The 18,917-nt window shown below is 44.3% G+C and overlaps 1 protein-coding gene across 4 annotated transcripts in view; it reads left to right on the top strand.

Moving 5' to 3' along the window:
• LOC149316615 (protein FAM163A-like) overlaps window positions 1-18,917 on the top strand; it is a 135,083-nt gene that overhangs the window by 67,720 nt on the left and 48,446 nt on the right. Inside the window, exon 1 of one of the 4 annotated variants that reach the window (XM_089515929.1) lies at window positions 15,862-15,993. The exons of the other annotated variants lie outside the window; for them this stretch is intronic. The gene's annotated coding sequence lies outside the window, so the exon portion shown is untranslated. Of the gene's footprint in view, window positions 1-15,861; window positions 15,994-18,917 lie in introns of those variants that run through there. 4 annotated transcript variants of the gene reach the window in all.

Genomic DNA, 18,917 nt, shown 5'->3' with positions numbered 1-18,917 from the left:
CATGCAGACGCCATGCGGCGCTTACATAACAATTGTGGTGCCCATGTATACAGGGCGCCACTGTTAATATGCCACCACCATGTACTAGGGTTGCGGGGCGTGCGGTTGCTCATGGTGGCACAGTAGGAGCCTTGGTGGCGCAGTGGTTAAATGCCTGTACTGCAGCCACTCACTCACAAACCATAAGTTTGTGAGTTCAATACCAGCGAAAGGGCTCAAGCTCAACTCAGGCTTGCATCCTTCCAAAGTCGCTAAAATGAGTACCCAGATTGTTGGGGCAATTAGCTTACACTTTGTAAAACCGCTTAGGGAGTGTTTAAGTGCACTGATAAGCAGTATAGAAATGTACTTGCTATTGCTATTGCTACGTGGCCAGGTCAGCACAAAGCGCTGGTCTGGACCACGCCTATATAACCCTTGTGAGTCCCTTTCATTGGTTTCAGCTTCATGGAAGATCGGGGGGAGGGCACTCCAGCCCAGATACTTCTTATATGTGCAATGATGGGGATTTGATTTGGTTGCTGGTGGAGGGATAAGTCTGGACAAAATTTGTTTGGCAGCCTAATTTTACCATTGGCTCTGAGGGGATCTGGGACCATATCAGCAAAAGGGCTCAAATGATTATGTGCTATGTGCCATCTGCTGCATCATTTATCATCAAGGAAGTTTATACTACAGCAGTAATGTGTGTCAGGGTCCAGTACCAAAAGATCCTTTGGAGAGGTCTGGAACTACACTAGTTCTGGCGCAAGTCATGGGCCAATAGCAGACGGAAAAGGCTTAAATATCTCTTCAGCATGGCAGCCATGATTTCTTCCTTATTCCCATACATACCCATGCCCACATGAACCCAACTGTTGCTAGTTTTAGAAAATTGTCTTGTATGTTTGTAGAATAAAACATTATATTGATTTCCCCCCTTTTCTAGAAGGCACTTCATACTAACTGTGTCTTGACAGGCTAAGTCACAAAGGCAGCTTCGTTTTTATTCCCATCCTTGTATTATCTTAATATGTAAAGGGATCTTGTAGTGTTTTTGAGACTAACTAAGGCCTTGCCTGCATGAGCAAAAGACCCCATGCTCACCCCAACACCAGTGCTGTTTATTTCCATGATGCACAGTGAGATCCGATGAAATACAATGAGATTCCCTGGTTAATATGACTTTGTCCTAGAGTAAGCAAAGTCGCAAGAAGCCCTGGTGTTTCCCTGAAACCCCGGGGATACCACAGTGTTTTTTGGTGTACAAACAGCTGGATTTATGCCTGTTCGCAAGCTAGGCACCCTGCTATCCCCCTTCCCTGGCTGCAGTTTCCAGTGGTGGCTTATATGTGGAAGAGCTCTCACAGATCAGAAACCACAAACAAATGTTTCATTCTGTGTCAAGGTGCAGTTCATAGAGTTCACACACTACACTGAGATACAAATGTCAATGGATGAGAAATCAAATTATGTACATGCATCTATGAATCCGCCCCGGGAATCTAGGCCTAACAGTATGTAGTAGAGGCCTGGTTTATATTGTTTAGCTGCACATGCGATGGAATCATCTCAACCTGCTTTTAAATCATCCAGATTGGGGTGGGTTTAAACCATTCCCGACTTTTGTCAGCATAATATGTTTAGAAATGGTGGACCCTCTCACTGTTTTTCCCATTAGGCCCTTTAGAAGATTCTGGTAAGACTGAAACTGGACTAATTTGACAGACAGACATGTCATTGAATTAAGCAAACACAATGGAGAGAAAAGCAAGAGCTGGCAAAGGCGAGCTGAGGCAGAATGGTGCATGGAAAGAGTGGAGGAAGGGCAGCTGGGATGACGTCAGTTCAGCTGCTTATCTAATATTCTTTATTACTGCCAATTTGCAATAAAAAGAGGTTAGTGGAGTTGGAAAACAAATGACAGTCAGTCTTCCTGTCAGCCCTATTTAAGTCCCGAGGAGTTTTGTCTCTGAAATAAGAGGTTACTGACAGGCAGCTGCAAAAGCTTTGGGGCTGGTGGCCTAGAGGCAATATGTGGAAGTGCACCTCTCCAGCCCCCCATGTCCCTCTTATTTCCCCACTGCAATGCCAGGAAGCCCCATGTATGTGCATGTGCGTACATACATCCTCCCTCCCTGTCGTGGATGGAGGCGGGAGAGAAGACAGCAAAATCCTCCTCTCTGAATGGTCAAAGACGAGTAGAATTGTTGCCACTGAGTTCTTCATCCATGCACCTGATTGCTCCCGGTGCTAACAAAATGAAAAACTGATCTTGTTTTGGTTTGGTTTAATGCAACCAGCCTGGATCAAACAGTATGAAGGCCCCAAAAGAGGAGTTCCTAGCCCTTCTGGTTCAGCCATCTTGCAGCATAGAGCTTCCTTACTTCTCAAATGAAATAGTACTTGCCCACTTACCACAAAATGGGAGAACAGTGTCCAGATTGTTAGTCACCAGTGTGTTTGCCTTTCCAGTGTTGTCCTAAAGATATTATATCTAGAAACAAATCCCATGCCCAATATCCCTGATACTGATACAGTCAGCTCTCCAGTAAGCATGCTTAAAACTGTTGCCTTTTTAAATTTACTTATTTAGTTGATTAATGCCTGAAGTTTTATTGTTAAAAAGAATAAACAACCAATACCATCCATGCCTAGTCTATTGTCAGAGTTAGCACCCAGAATCCCAGACAATCAATCAGTCAGTTTGATTATATAATCAACAGCACTTTATTGATAGATCCAGAATCAGACATGTGCCTCACTCAGCTTCTTAGCTGAGACTAACCACACCTCCCCACAGACAAAGTAACAGAATTCCCCAAAGCCAAAATCCCCTCCCATGCAGAAACCCGCCAAGCGAAGCCCCTCCTGGTTCCCACAGAACTGAAACCACATTCCCCGCTCAGAGAGCCAGGCCCTCAAGGCCACCCGATAAGACACCTGGCCCTGCTATGCACTAGACATCACTATCTACATTCCTAACTGCAGCTAAAGCCCCATCATCCCCAACTACTATACCTCAACACTAAACACTATCTGGTAGAATACTAACAGGATTCTAACATCTATGCACATGACTCTTTCCCTCTTACAGGCCAATTGCAATGCAAAGTAGGGCGGATGAGAGAAGGAACAGGAAAAGAAGCAAATTTAGGCACAAAGATGTTTAAAAATTTAATGTATAAGAGGAATGGCTTCCTCCAGATGTCATTCTAGCAGAGGATGAGCCACATAGGAGTAGATCCACGATGACCATGGGGAAGCAGTTCTATCAGCAGAAGAACCTAATTGGATTCCACATCTTCACCATTAATCAGAATAGAGTCAAAGATGATGTATGTGTAACTGCATTTGCTCATGCTCATCCCTAGCTATCTTTGCTTTTACAGTTTCTCTGGCCCCACCCCATTCTTTCTCTGGTGTGTAAAAATTTATTCATAAGTTTGCTTAGCTGGGTTTGGGAGGCCTTTTTTTAAAAAAAGATGTAATTTGTAGTTCATTGTTCAATATTTTGTTCAGGATAACTCATTGGTCTTTTCCATTGTGCACTTTTTTAAATACAAAAAACCAAATTTGTCATTGACTTTATACCAGTGCTTTAATTTTTTAGTTGCTTTAGTTATTTTTACTTGTCATTTGTCATTATGTAGACTGAAGTCATTTCCAACATATGGAGACCCTAAGGTGAACCTATCATGGGGTTTTCTTGGCACGATTTATTCAGAAGAGGTTTGCCAATGCCTTCCCTTGATGCAGAGAGCATGTGACTTGCCCAAGATCACCCAGTGGCTTTCATGGTCGAGCTTGGAATCAAACCCTGGCCTTCAGAGTTATAGGAGATTATCACACAGCATTTTCCTAATGAGCTGGGCACAGGATGTAACCTGAACTTAACAAATGTTATCACACAGTCCCGTTCTCGTTCAGTACTCATCCTGCACCCAGTCCAGCCTTCTCCTGTTCCTAGTCAAAAATGGGAAAATTCCATTCATAGCTGACATGACTGCTTTCCGGCCGTTCCAGGTGATGTGTGTGCAATAATCCTATCGGTCTCAACCCATCCTTGTGTTCTGATTGGTCAGGACTACTTCCTCCGCCCCCATCTTAGAACATCCCCAAACTCTACTCTTCTTCTGGTGGTGACATGAGGAGGGTGACACAAGTAATTTTATTTTCCCCCCATTGTTTTCAATTTTATTTTTAAATTATTGCAATTATGGCGCTGTGTTAATGATAAAAACAATGCATGTTCCTAACCAAAACATTTTGTGGGCATTCCTTCAAATATCAGCACGGGAGGAGGGGGGGTTGCAGTACTACAAGCTTCACAGCAGCAGCACACATGCACAAAAAAGGGGTCACATTACAAACAACTTGATTGCCATTACTGCTAGAACAGCAAAAGGTGTGTGATAACGTTCGTTGTAATTATGTTAACATCGCGCTATTCTGAGTCAAATGCGATAACACCTATTCCCATATTGTTAGTTTACAGAGCATTTCTGGGACGTGATTGGAACTTTATGGACACTGGTGTAATAATCTCCATTGTCCAACACTCAAACCACTACGCCACGCTGACTCTCTCTTTTTTATATATGCTTAACCATTAAAAAAAAAAAGACGGTGGTAAACAAAAATCCACCACTGACTTTATCATCCCAGCACTTGCACTTTAAAAGTAACTTTTTAAAAAGTAACAAGTAGTAATGTTGCTTTTAACATGCAAAATGCTGGGATGATTATGCCATTAAGCCTTTGTTGCCTCCAAAATGTAATATGTTGCCCCTCCAAATAATGATTCTACCTCCCCGCTGAAATTTTTCTTCGGTCCCAAAATTTGTAGCATTGCAGACAGTGAGACGCTGAAAATTGTTGACACCTAGAACTGTTATATTACTTGTATTTGCATTCCCTTGTTTACTTTGCCTGCCCCCTTTTTTTACATGCCTAAGCCATATTTCCAGATAGTCAAATGAAGTTTTAAGTTAACAGTGCTAGAAAACAATGCAATGGAGGAAGATTTCATGAAGGGTGGGCAGAATTCTTTGGAGGGGCAACATTTTCAACTTACCTCTTCCCCGCTGTAGCTACACCCTGGGAAACATCATTACTTGTAAGCACATTAGTTCCAAGTGCTGTTTGTGAGGCAAGTCCTTCTCTCATTTCCTTCAAATGTCTCCCCAGAACTAACCTTTGCTGTGACACAGAACAGAAGCTCCTAATTTCAATTCATTAACTCACTATAAGAAAGGCAGTAATTCAGCGGAGGAGCACATGTGACTTGACTTGAAACTATTGCATCTTTCTTCCCTATTTTCCCTGCCACTCCTTTCCCCTTCCATCAGTGACTTTTTCCCCCCCATGTCAGTTTTCAAACTGCAAACTCCTAAGGATGGGAATGTGTAGCTTTGTACTGTCTAGACTGCCATGTACACTGACCGTGTTATCTAAATAATAAATTGAGAATAATTAGAATACACCTGAGCTTTTCCTCACACGTGCTGTAAAACATACTTATTCCTGTGGGAGCCAAACAATTTGTGCTAGAGCCTCAGTATTCACCTGCCACAGTCGAATGGAAAATAGTGCCACAGGAAGGGAGATATAGGCCCGATACAGACAGGCCAAAATAAAGCTGCTTTAACAGTGCACTAACAGTGATAATAAAGTGAGACGGGAGGATCAAAAGAAGGATTAATATCCTTTGCCATATACTTTGCACTAAAGGTAAACCTTTCTCCTTTGACAAGGTTATCAAGTCATGTCCAGCTGAAGGGGCAGTGCTCAACTCCATTACTAAACCAAAGAGCCAGCGTTATCAAAGACAACTCTGTGATCATGTGGCCAGCATGACTGCACAGAAAGTTGCTACCTTCCCACCAAAGTGGTACCTATTTATCTACCTGCACTTTTACATGTTTTTGAACTGTTAGATTAACAGAAGCTGGGACTAGTGATAGAAGCTTACTCCATCACATGGCGCTTGTGCCTTGAACTGCCGACCTGCCAACCTTGTAATCATCAGAGTCAGCATCTTAACCACTGAGCCACACTTCCCTGTATACTTTGCACTGTGTGTGGTTTATTTGTGCCTTTGACTGAACTCACTGGCAAATAAGATGACTAAAAGTATGTGATGTCTGAGTTTTCCAACCATTTCTTTTTCACATTAACATCATTCATCATTGATGTATATCTTTGAATACCTTGAAGATCTCTGATTTTTGGATAGACCTCCAACAATGAAGATTCAACATTGTTACTGTGTTTGTAATTGCTGTGACCAATTAGTTACCCCAGTAGTTTTCAAAATGTGGGGCAGGACAAGGGGGGGGGGCTTGAGAGTTGCTGAAGGAGGTGTGCAAGACTTGGAGGGCCTGATTTTCCTCCTCCTCCTCTTCCCAAACTTTTTTTCCTGTACCAGAAGAAAAAGGTAAGGAGGATGCTTGGAACCTTTCCCTGAGGGAAGAGGAGAAGGAGCAGAGCTATTTCCTTATAAAAATGTTAATATATGAATATACATGAACCTGTGAACAAAAATACACACACTAAACAAACAGAATATTTTTATTCATCTACTAGAATGAGTGCGGGAAGGGGTGACGTCTGCATGCAGATGTAAAGAGGGTCACACAAGTAAAAAGTCTGAGAACTACTGTGTGACCCAATAGCCAGCCTTCCAGCGGGAAGTGTCTCTCTTCTTAGGTTGGCTGATCCTTGGACAACAGGCCCACAGACTGCCATTAAGGCTATAGTTAAAGCTAGGGTTGCCATATCCCGCCGGGGGGCGGGACAATCCCGGTTTGGGCGGTGCCAACCCGGTCCTGGTCTGGTTTGGCACCCAAACAGGGACGGCCCCGCCCACCGCGGCCACCTCAGCCCCCACGGCGGCTCCAAGGCCTTGCTGAGGCCTGGGAAGGCTTTCCGCGGTTGGCGCTCCAGCCGCAGAGACGCTCCCTCCCAGGCCCCAGCGAGGCCTTGGAGGCGGCTCCGTGGTCGGAGCTCCGGCCGCGGGGTCCTCCAAGGCCTGCGCGAGGCCAGGGAGGAGGAGGAGGCCGCTTCCCACCGTGGCGATCGCCGCGATGAGGGGCGGCCCCCGCCTCCTTTCTGGCCTGGGAGCCAGGCCCAGGCTTCCTCCTAAGCGGGGGAGGAAGCGGAGACTGCTCTCATCGCGGCGATTGCCGCGATGAGGAGCGGCCCCCGCTTCCTTCCCGGCCTGGGAGCAGGCCTAGGCTCCCACCCAGGCCGGGAGGAGGAGGAGGAAGCCTGGCACCGCGGCGATTGCCGCGATGCCAAGCTTCCCCGCGCCCTTTCCGGCCTGGGAGCAGGCCTAGGCTCCCTCCCAGGCCTGGAGGAGGAGGAGGAAGCCTGGCACCGCGGCAATCGCTGCGATGCCAAGCTTCCCCGCGCCCTTCCCGGCCTGGGAGCAGGCCTAGGCTCCCTCCCAGGCCGGGAGGAGGAGGAGGAAGCCTGGCACCGGGCGATTGCCGCGATGCCAAGCTTCCCCGCGCCCTTCCCGGCCTGGGAGCAGGCCTAGGCTCCCTCCCAGGCCGGGAGGAGGAGGAGGAAGCCTGGCACCGCGGCGATCGCCGTGATGCCAAGTTTCCCCCCGCCCTTCCCGGCCTGGGAGCCGGCCTAGGCTCCCTCCCAGGCCGGGAGGAGGAGGAGGAAGCCTGGCACCGCGGCGATCGCCGCGATGCCAAGCTTTCCCGCGCCCTTCCCGGCCTGGGAGCAGGCCTAGGCTCCCTCCCAGGCCGGGAGGAGGAGGAGGAAGCCTGGCACCGCGGCGATCGCCGTGATGCGAAGCTTCCCCCCGCCCTTCCCGGCCTGGGAGCCGGCCTAGGCTCCCTCCCAGGCCGAGAGGAAGAGGAGGAGGACAAGGTTTAAAAATCTAGGACTTTTTTTTTTTAATTTCCTAGCTAGGAAATTTAAAAAAAAAAGTCCTACATTTTCAAACCTTGTCCTACATTTGTCCCGGTTTGGAGGTCCTCCATTATGGCAACCCTAGTTAAAGCAGTGGTTCTCAACCTTCCTAATGCTGTGACCCACAGGTTGGGAACTGCAAAGGAGTCACAACCCACAGATTGCTGCACTAGAGTATTATAAATTATGGCGCCAACCCTGGCGAACCCTGTGAAAGGATCATTCAGCCCCCAAAGGGATTGCGACCCACAGGTTGAGAGCCACTGAGTTAAAATGTTACCAACTTGATAGAACCTGCCACAGCTTATATTCCATTGGCCTAGCCTTCTAGAGTCAAGGGTAACCATGAGCCCGTAAAGAGAGGCCAAAATAAAGCTGCTTCGGGTCTCTTTGGAGGTATGCTGTTTAAATGAGACACACATCTTTAGAGGACAGAAACTGCGCCAAAGCTGCACTCCAGTCCTTAGGACTGGAGCGTGGCTTTGGCGTGGCTTCCGGCCTCTTAGGACGCATGCATCATTTAAATAGCATTCCTCCAAAGTGACCCAAAGCAGCTTTATTTTGGCCTCTCTGTACGGGCCCCATGTTAAGAGAGGAAACTGAGACTTTATGTGGAGGATTTTTGATGGATACTTTTTAATAAGAAGGTGCACACATAAAAAGCATAATGTATGAATAAGCCATTGTATCCATGCTATGGAGTAACATTTTTTCCATTGCTATTGTGCTTCTGTGAGATTCACTAGGATTCCTGCTTCTCTTTGCAATATTTTCTCCTATAGCCATATTAAAGGCTATGCAAGATTGTAGCAGGCTGGGGTGTAGAATTTTTTTCTGAATGAGTATGTAGAGAGATCTTGTCTCAAAAGTGCTACAAGATCTCTGTAGATACCGATTCTACAGACTAACACGGCTATATCTTTGAAATAGCATTCTTTTCTTGGCTCCATTCCCAGAAGCCGATAACGGGCCCAACTTGCTGAAAGCAGGGCTTCTCCCATCTTTGCTGCTTCAGACTCATTAAGTTTGTATTGCTAGATGGGTGACAACATTATTATAGAAACTGACCTGTTTCTATAATTGATATTTTTGTAGCAAATATGCTTTCAGATCACTCTTTGGAGTGCACAGTCCCCAACCCCTACAAAAATTGACTATCCCTTGTTTGGTTAATCTAGCATAATAAATTCATGGGTATATCACACCTCCAGATGGTGTCACTGAATATGGGAACACTCAAGACATGAATTAGCCAACCAACTTGTGCTGTAAGTCAGAACCTGATTAAATATTACAGGATTCTTCTGGTGGCCCAAGCATATACTAGGGCTAAGGGAAAGTTGTTAGAATCATAGAATTGGAAGAGACCACAAGGGCCATCCAGTCCAACCCCCTGCCATGCAGGAAATCTCAAAGTATCCCCAACAGATGGCCATCCAGCCTCTGCTTAAACACCTCTAAGGAAGGAGACTCCACTACACTCTGAGGGAGTGTGTTCCACTGTCAAACAGCTCTTACTGTCAGGAAGTTCCTCCTAATGTTGAGCTGGAATCTCTTTTCCTGGAGCTTGCATCCATTGCTCTGTATCCTAGTCTTCAGCAGCAGAAAACAAGCTAGCTCTCTCCTCAATATGACATCCCTTTAAGTCAGTGGTTCCCAACCTGTGGGTCAGGACCCCTTTGGGGGTCGAATGACCCTTTCATGGGGGTCGCCTAAGACCATTGGAAAACACCTATTTAATTACAGTTATGAAGTAGCAACAAAAATAATTTCATGGGTTTGGGTCACCACAACATGAGGAACTGTATCAAAGGGTCACGGCATTAGGAAGGTTGGGAACCACTGCTTTAAGTATTTAAACAGGGCTGTCATATCACCTCTTAACACTGTATCAATTCAAACAAGGTTTAGGCATTTCACCTCATATCTAGCTCATCCACTACTGATCTTTCCTAGGAGCAGAGAAAGCAAGATGAAGCCAATCTGAGGTTGCCTAGGTCTAATCCCTATTCAAGAGCATGAGACAAGAACTGACAGGGTCCTTCTGATATTCCAGGAAGGGTCAATGACAGCTGATGGAGTTTTCATTTGAACTTTAAAGGAGCAATCCATGGTACATTACCTGTTTGGAGAATTAAAATTCTCCGCCTTGAATAGCTCATTTACAACAAAGGGAATGTTGCACCATTGAATAGCTCATCTATTCCTTTTACTTGTATCTCTCCTTTGCTGGATTGATCTCTTTCTGGTTCAGCACAGTTTCCTTTTGGGTTTACTCCTACACTGTCAGGTTGAGGAGGGATTTATACTCACACCACTAAGGAATGGTCGCAGAGAAGGGCAAGTGTGCCATTTTGGCCACTGTTGCACCCCATCCAAATACTAACCAAAGCTGGCCCTGCTTAGGTTCTAAGATCACATGGGATCTGGTGTCTTTGGCAGTATTTAGCCTCCCTCCAGCAAGAGGTTTTTCTTCTGTTCACCAACATTGCCTGATAAACACTGTCATTTAAATGCTTCGGTTTGTCTAGTTTACCTCCCATTTTTCTAACTGCACATTATCATTTTTCTGACCGAAACGTGTACTGTAGTTGGATGCTTAAAAAACAAAAGCCCCTTACCTTAGAAATTTTAAGGGGTGGGGAAATAGCTGCCTGCACAGAGAACCCCTTAAAAATGGAAATTAAATTCTGCATACATTTTTATAGATTCCAACTATATATCTGTCAAAGAAAGTACCTGTTTCTTTATTCCTCCAAGGCCTTCATAAATTGCCATTGATTTTAAGGAATAACTTGTTAAAAGAAGCTAAAATCCACAGCTGAGTATTACTAAGGCTACCTAAAATGCCACAGAAGCATGCAGACTCTCCAGAACACTTCATTAGGCTAAGTGGTGCAAAAAGCAAGGGATGGAATAAAGAAACATAAACGTGGGGGGAAAAAATAAGCCAGATGTTATGGCCTTGAGGTTTGCAGTTTAAACCAGAATTGAGATTCTGAGGCTGAATGAATCATTCGCTGGTGCTGTTGCAGGAATTTAGATTATGCCCACCAATCCATTCTGGGAGGAGAAAATACAAAGGCCAATCACCATTTGTAAAAACAAAAAGGCTAAGTGTAGACTAGTTCAATCTCTTGTCTTGGTCAAATTATAACTTGCAAACACAGAGCAGAGAAACACAATGTTCTTTATAATAGCAAAACTGAAGATCAATTTTAGGTGGCACTCTAGTTTAAAAAAAATCAATTGAAACCAAAGTGTGAGTACAGTATTGTGTAGAAGTGCTCTTGTTTAAGGTTCAGCACTCTTTTCAAGATCTGAGTGGATGTATGTAACGTGTTGGTGCTAGTATACAGATAAGTAGGAATGTCAAGTCTGGGATGGGGTGGGGGTTAGTAGGAACAATAGGAGAGTCAAGGTACATAGGAGAGTCAATACCCTCCCACAGCCATATACTGACATATACCAATACAACAAACATTTGCACACAGTACAAATACCACCTTACACCTGTGTGGCTGTGTAATGGGCATCCTGGTTCTCCAAACTGATTTCAGTTTGGATTAAAACAGGTATGTGTGGTAGTAAAGGGGTCAAACTGGGGCAGCGATACTCTGCAGTGGTCGTTTTGGCCATCCACTGTATCCTCAGCACTCTTCTCCAGCACCACGTCTCAAATGAGATGATTTTCTTTCTTCTTTGCTGTTCCGTCCTCACATCTGTACATGGTGATGTGGGATGCAATGGCTTGGGAGATTCTGACTTTAGTGCTCAGTTGTATATCTTTGCACTTTAGGATCTTGTCTAGTTCTTTCATCACTGCCCTTCCCATTCCTAGTCTTGTTCTGATTTCTTTACTGCAGTCTCTGTTCTGGTCAGTGTTTCATCAAATTTATGAGAAATCTTTCACTATTTTGATTTCCTCATTGTCTAGGTTGAATTTATGTAGCTCTTCCATGGTCATTGTTTGTGTTTTCTTTATACTGAAAGTAAGCCTTGCTTTGCACTTTCTTCCTTAATTTTCCTTAGTAATTGTTCCAGGTTTATGATATTTTCCATTAAGTAGTATGGTGTCATATGTCTATCTTAGGGGTGAAACACATGGGCAAAATAAAGTGGGTTCCAGCCACTTTGAAGTTGAGGTGTTTAGATGGTGCACACCGCAAAAGCCGAAGCTGTACTCCAGAGCTAAAAACCGGAGCCAAAAGAAGTCCAACTCAAGTCAGAAAACGAACGTCTTCGCTGCTGCTCCCATCCAAATACTAACCAGAGCTGACCCTGCTTAGCTCCCTAGATCAAATTGAACGAGACTTCAAATCACCATTCAGCCATAGAAACCCAGTGTGTGACCTTGAAGAAGTCATACTCTCTCAGCCCAACTGCTTTATCACACGGGGGGCAAACGGGATTTAAACGAGAGTTAAACTAGAGAAAACCAGGAAATGTCATGTGATAAAGTAGTAAGAGGAAGGCAACAGCAAACCTTTCTAAATAAATCTTGCCAAGAAAATCCTAGAATAGTGTTGCCAGAAATCAGAACAACTCAAACAACCTAGATAAACCCAGAGCTTCTGAACATAACAACTTAGTCAAAACAATGAACTTCCATAAGTGAATTTGCTGCCATATTTTTCACCAAATTACTGTTTCTAGAGGTTTTTCAAAAGGAGACCCATGTAGAGTGTGTTACAGCAAAGTAATATGGAAAGAAGGAGAGTATGAATGACAGTGGCAGGATCTTCCTTTATAGATGGTGCGCCAGCCGAAGCTGGAAAAGCCATTCTTCTCAAACAGTGCCATATCTAGCAAGAAGATTGTATCAAGAAGTGTCTCCAAAATGCAACCCTGATCTTTCAGAGAATGTGGAAGCAAGACAGATTGTGCACCTAATCCTGAGTCAGGGAATTATCATCAGTACACCTGTCTTGCCAGGATTAAGCTTGTTTTGCCCCATCAGGTTCCTCAGAGCTTCCAGACAACTGTTCTGTTACCACTGCCATTTTCCAAACATCGGATGAAAATGTGAGGAGGGGAAAGGTATCATCTGCATACTAATAATTTCATAGTCCAGATCCCTGGATGACCTTTCCCTTATCCCATTTTCCTGATTAAGCTTGTCTTTGTTCCATCCCTTGCATTCTCTAAAGCACAATACAGAAGTATTGCACAGGTGTCTGCATGCTTTGTCCCACACTGCAGACACAATTTCAGGGATAAGTGGTGGTTTTTAATCAGGAAAATAGCATGGGGCTGTGATCCCTATCTTAATAAGTCCTTAATATGTCCTCCCTCATACCATTTGACTTCTCAGAGCTTGGAAAAATTACTTTTTGGACTACAATCCCCAGAATCCCCAAGCCAGCATGGCCAGTACCACTATTGGCACTTTATAGAAATGATATGAAACCCTAATTTTGATGTGCATGTATACATTGAGCCCAGGAATAGGCAAAGTATGGCCAATGGGCCACATGCAGATTTGGAACCCACAATATTTTTTGTCCCCAAACCATCCCAAATGCGCCCAAACCATAGTGGTCTGTTTTAAAAGCAAAAGAAAAGAAATCTAGTAATTCACCCAGAGTTGGCAGCTGGAAGTGTCATGTTACTTCAGGTACACTGAAACATACCAGTTTGGCCCACTTGGTAGGTGTAGTGTGGAAAAATAGCCCCCTACCCCCTGCACAATGGATGAAATGCTCGTATATAAGTGTTAAACCATTGTTTCAATGGTATCCATTGGAGTTTGGTTCCAGTACCCCCAGTACCAAAATCCATGTATGATCATGTCCCATTACAGTCAGCGTATGCTCAAGCCCCATAGAAAATAATAGGGCATGTGCTCATGGTGGTGCACGAGGTGTGCGGCGCAAATACATGCCCCAATATTTCTGCTGGGGCTTGCCTTCTGTGTAAGCTCAAAGCTGTAGAAGGCAAGCCCGCCTATAAGGAGGACCGACTAAATATCATCCCTTATATAAAATCAATTTAAAATGTACATATATTAAAACAATCCACATTTAAAATTCACAATTTAAAAATCAATAAGATAAGCCTGCTGGAAGAGACTGGTCTTCAGTGCTTTTTTGAATTCAAGGCAGCGCATTCAGCTGTCAAATCTCTTCCAACAGGTCATTCCACAGTCTCAGGGCAGCTGATGACAGTTCAGCTGGATGACAGTAACCAACTTAGTCCTGGCTGACTGAAATAAATGTCCTCCAGTAGACCTGAGTGTACAGGACAGATTATATGGGAGAAGGTGATCCTGTAAGTAACCTGGACCCAAACCATGTAGGGCTTTAAAGGTAATAACCAACGCTTAATATTGAATGTTCCTGTTATTTTATGTCATGCCATGGGTTTCTGCTAACATCTATACAACTGGATCCATTAACCTGTTCCACTCCACATTGCAGTAATAAAGCCGTTTGACATCACTTTAACCACTTTGACTCAATGATATGGAATGGAGTGAAAGGATTGATAGTTTTTTGAGATATTTAGTGTTCTCTGTCAGAGAGCTCTGGTGCCCCACCAAAATACACATCCCAGAATTCCACAGCATTCAGCCATGGCAGTTAAAGTGGTGTCAAATTGCTTTAGCTCCCCAGTGTGGCAGCAGTCTAAAATGGAACTGATTCTACAAGTGTACAAAACTTTAATCAAAAGCAAAAACAGTTCCAATTACAGCTGAAACCAATCACAACTCAGACTACAATATTTAAAGAGTTTCCAGCTGGTTCCCACTGAAGTCAGTGAAATATGGGGGAGCAAATCAGATGGTTCAAGCACTGTCTTATGGGTGCGTTACACACCACCATTTACTATGCGCTCCGCGCGTCCTAGGGTTAGGAAGGGGCGTGCTAGGGTTAGGAAGGGTCTCACCTTCCTAACCAGCCCCATTCCTAGGACGCGTGGAGTGCGTAGTAAATGGCGCGCCCGTCCACACGGGCGCCGCCATATTTACGTCTTGGATGCACAGCATCTGGACATGGCGCAGCGGAAGTGACGCCATGAGTGCGTGCCTCGTGCCGCCACTTCCAGGGGCCAAAAAGGAGCGCCATTTCAGCGCTCCTTTTTAGCTGCACCGGGAAGCCTCGTGGTCTGGCCGCCGGGGCTTCTTGGCGTAGCTAATGGCGGCGGCAGACCGCCTGCTTTAGGGCGGTCTGTAACACGCCATAGATACTTTCAAGTAAACTGTAAATACTTATGAGAAGGCACTTTTTCATGTGATTTAATAGCCCCTTAATTTGCCAGCATATTAAAAGCATGTGAAGGTGGCAAAGCAAAGATGACAGGGAACCAGAGGTGTAGACTTGAGTCATTGACTCAGACTCAAGTTGGACTCAAGTCCCTTCAATTATTCAACTTGGACTTGACTCAGCAATAAATGTCTCTCTCACTGACTTGCCTTGCAACTTGTATATTTTTAGCAACTTGATTTGCTGGCTGAACTTCATCCAGAAATGTTACGGAATGGAAAATGGTTTTCCTTCTTTAAACAATGCTTCCATTCCACTGGTTTTTGCCTACTAGTCACATGAGGGAAGCGGTGCTTTATGTCTGCCGTATAAGAAGCTCCCACCTCCTATATACCCCCACCTCAAGCCCACTGCCTAATGCATGTGCTGTTTCCCTCTGAGAAACATCTGCTGCACTTTCGGGGTGATCTTGGCTACTGCATCCCAGAAAAGCTTTAGAAAGCTCCTCCAATGTGCAATGGGGAGATGCTGTTGAGTAGACTTCATTTTTCTGAAATGCAATCTTGATAAATTTCAATTTTTTTGCCTAGGTTTGTGCACATCTAGTTACTGAAATTACACACAAACACTCCAGCACATCTCCTTTTTTCTGCTAAAGTTGGCTTGAGACTCGACTTGACAGTATCTTGCAAGGACTTGAGGCTTGATTTGAGACTTGAAGGCAGAGACTTGAGACTTGACTTGAAACTTGGAGTAAAAGACTTGAACACTGCAGGGAATGGATGCTAAATCATTGTGCCTCTCAGTCTGAATTTTCTGACTGCTTCTTGAGGATGAGTTGTGACAAAGAGTAATCTTTACAACTGGAAAACATCTCCAGGTTAGTGTTATGGGGGAAATGGTTTAAAACTGTGGTAGCACTTTTGTTACCAGTAGGGAAAACTCTTACCACACTGTAACTTTATAGTCCATCCTATTTGTTTTTGATCTTTTGTATGGTAAAGTTTTAGCTGTACTGTGTTTGCTGAAGGGAGAGAGAGAGAGTAAGATTTGTATTTTTTTCCCCTCTTCTTTCTGATTTTATGTGCTACTGAGCATCCAATAGCCCACACACATGTGTAGGAAGAGTTTTGCCCAGAACAACAGCAGTGGTGACAATAACAACACACTCTGTCAACTAACTAGTGAAATATTGTTTTGATAAGAGTAAACTAGTTAAAACAGTGGTTATCAAATGGTGGGGTGGGGTCCCCGGGGAAGTGCGAAAGTTGCTCAAGGAGACGCACAAGACTTGGAGGCTCTGATCCCTCCTTCTTGCCCCACACTTTTTTATGTGTAAAATTTACAGATGTATTCAGTTACATATTTAACTTACTTAAATAAAACTGCTATAATTTGAACAATGTTATTTCCTTATAAAATGTTAAAATACAAATATACATGAATATGCGAATGAAAATATGCACACTAAATAAATATAATGTTTTTTCATATACCATGTTGGGGGCATGACATCTACATTTAGATGTGAAGGGGGGTCCCAAAGGTAAATGTTTGAGTACCATGGATTTAAAACATTGCAACAACAAAGGCCCAGAACACATGGGCCAAATAAGGCAGCACCCCAAAAAAAATAATGACGCACACCCCCAAAGCAGTCGGAAACCACTCTCGCACTGCCAGAAGGAGTCTGCTGCCACTACAAAAAGGAGCAGAAATAATCTGGTTCCTGGAGGCACTGCCTTGGAACCGCAGCAACAGACCACTTGAGAAGCAGTCTGTGCGGTTGCCACAGTCTTGGTGTGATCATGGCTGAGTGGCCAGAGGTCACTTCTGTGAGGCCTTTTACTATGCCCCCAAGAAGAGGTTAGACTTAGAACCACTTTGTTGAAACTCACAATACCTTGAAGCCCCCAACTAGCATGACCCATTGCCATGTTGACTGAGAGATTCTGGGATCTGTACTCCAAAAAGTAACTTTTCCCAACTGGTCCTGATTCTGAGGCTGTAGAGAGCATCATTACAGATCACATGGAGGCCCAATGTTACTTCTAACAAACTCAAATGATTGGGTGATATTCCAGACTTGTTGTTGTGCCACCATGAGGAGGGCTTCCATGAGCTGGCTTCTCATGTTTGTCTTTTGTTTTCCTGTTCAGAAATGCCTGCAGTTACACCACCTGTCAAAAAGGGAAGCTAGTCCCAGAGATAAACCAGAAGAACAAGCCCTCTGAAGAAAGTAACTGAATAGGGGCTTGTCTTCCCATAAATCAGGGGTGAGCATCTCATGGCCCTCCAGAGGCTATTGGACTGCATCTCCCATGATTCCTCGCGGTTATTTGTGTTGACTATAGGCCTGATGGTGGGTAAGGTCCAAAAACATCTCTGGTGGCTCAGAAGTTGCCTATTCCTACCCTGAAAAATGTTAGATGTATCCATATGTTACCTTGACTTCTAAAGAGCATTAGCAACAGGGTAACAAATGAGCAAATCGAAATAGTTAAAGAATTCTTGTACCTTGAATCAAACATTGATCAAAATGGTGACTGCAGGCAAGAGATATGAAGAAGACTAGGAATGGGAAGGGCAGCCATGAAAGAGTTGGACACGATCCTAAAGAGAAAAGATATATAATTGATCGCTAAAATTAGACTCATCCAAGCCATTGGATAGTGAAGAAAGCAGATAAGGGGGAAATCAACGCATTTGAGATGTGGTGCTGGAGAAGAGTGTTGATGATACCATGGATGCCCAAAAAGACAAACAAATGAGTTCTTGAATAGATCAAGGAGATTATCGCATTGCCTTTTTCTGATCTGGGCACAGGCTGAAACTGGGCTGGGAACGTGTCTTATCGCACAGCTCTGTGCCCACATCGTTACCATCCTATCCCCGATCAGAACGTCTCCCATTACAGAAAAGAAGTGCTTTTAGCTAAGGACGGGAGAAGGATGGGATTGTAATGATCTGGGCATGGAGCTGTGCGATAAGACATGGTCCCAGCCCATATCCAGAACAGGAAAAGGCAGCTAGTGTGATAATCTCCCATGCTTGGATTACTCCTAGAAGCCAAGGTGATCAAATTGAAGTTGTTGTACTTTGGCCACATCATGAGAAAGCATGATTCGTTAGAAAATATTATAATCCTTGGAAAGGTTGAGGGTAATAGAAAGAGAGGAAGACCACAGGAATCTTAAGGACCTAAGCAAAGCAGTGGAAGATGTGGGGTCTTGGGGATGTCTCATCCACAGGGTTGCCATGAGTCAACTTGAGAGCAGTTAACAACTAGAGAAGAGAGTACCTTAACTCTTGCCATTGCACAATTCCATAATGCAATTAGAAAGGCAGACTGCCATTTAGACAAGGACATTTGTAACTTCATAAGACAATTTTTGACTACCCTCCAACAATACAGAGGTTTTATTGCCAATATTTAGCCAATCACATAACCAGCATTCCACCAGATAGTTCTTCAGTCTTGCATTTACTTTTAGTGTAATGAGAGACCAGGATCTGGACGTAGCTATTGTGGTTTGTGCTGTAGGGGCCATGACTGTTGGCAAAACCTCATATCTACTTGCATAGTGGGCACATTTTGGCATGGACATCACTGAAGGAGAATAAATATAGAACATAACAGTGTTATTAATTTACAGGCTTACTTTTCAGAGCATAACTTTGCATTAGAGTGCAGTATCAATTAAAGCAAATGTATCTCTGCACCAACTGGCCCCAGTGGACTTTAACACTGTTTCTGTCCTCCACTCAGGATTGCCTGCTCTCCCCCCCTCTCTCTCTCTCTCT

Source organism: Sceloporus occidentalis, unplaced genomic scaffold (assembly GCF_023333645.1).
Source record: "Sceloporus occidentalis isolate IW3139 unplaced genomic scaffold, rSceOcc1.0.p SCAF_3, whole genome shotgun sequence".
Classification (NCBI taxonomy): domain Eukaryota; kingdom Metazoa; phylum Chordata; class Lepidosauria; order Squamata; family Phrynosomatidae; genus Sceloporus; species Sceloporus occidentalis.
This window is presented reverse-complemented; position numbering and strand designations above follow the sequence as displayed.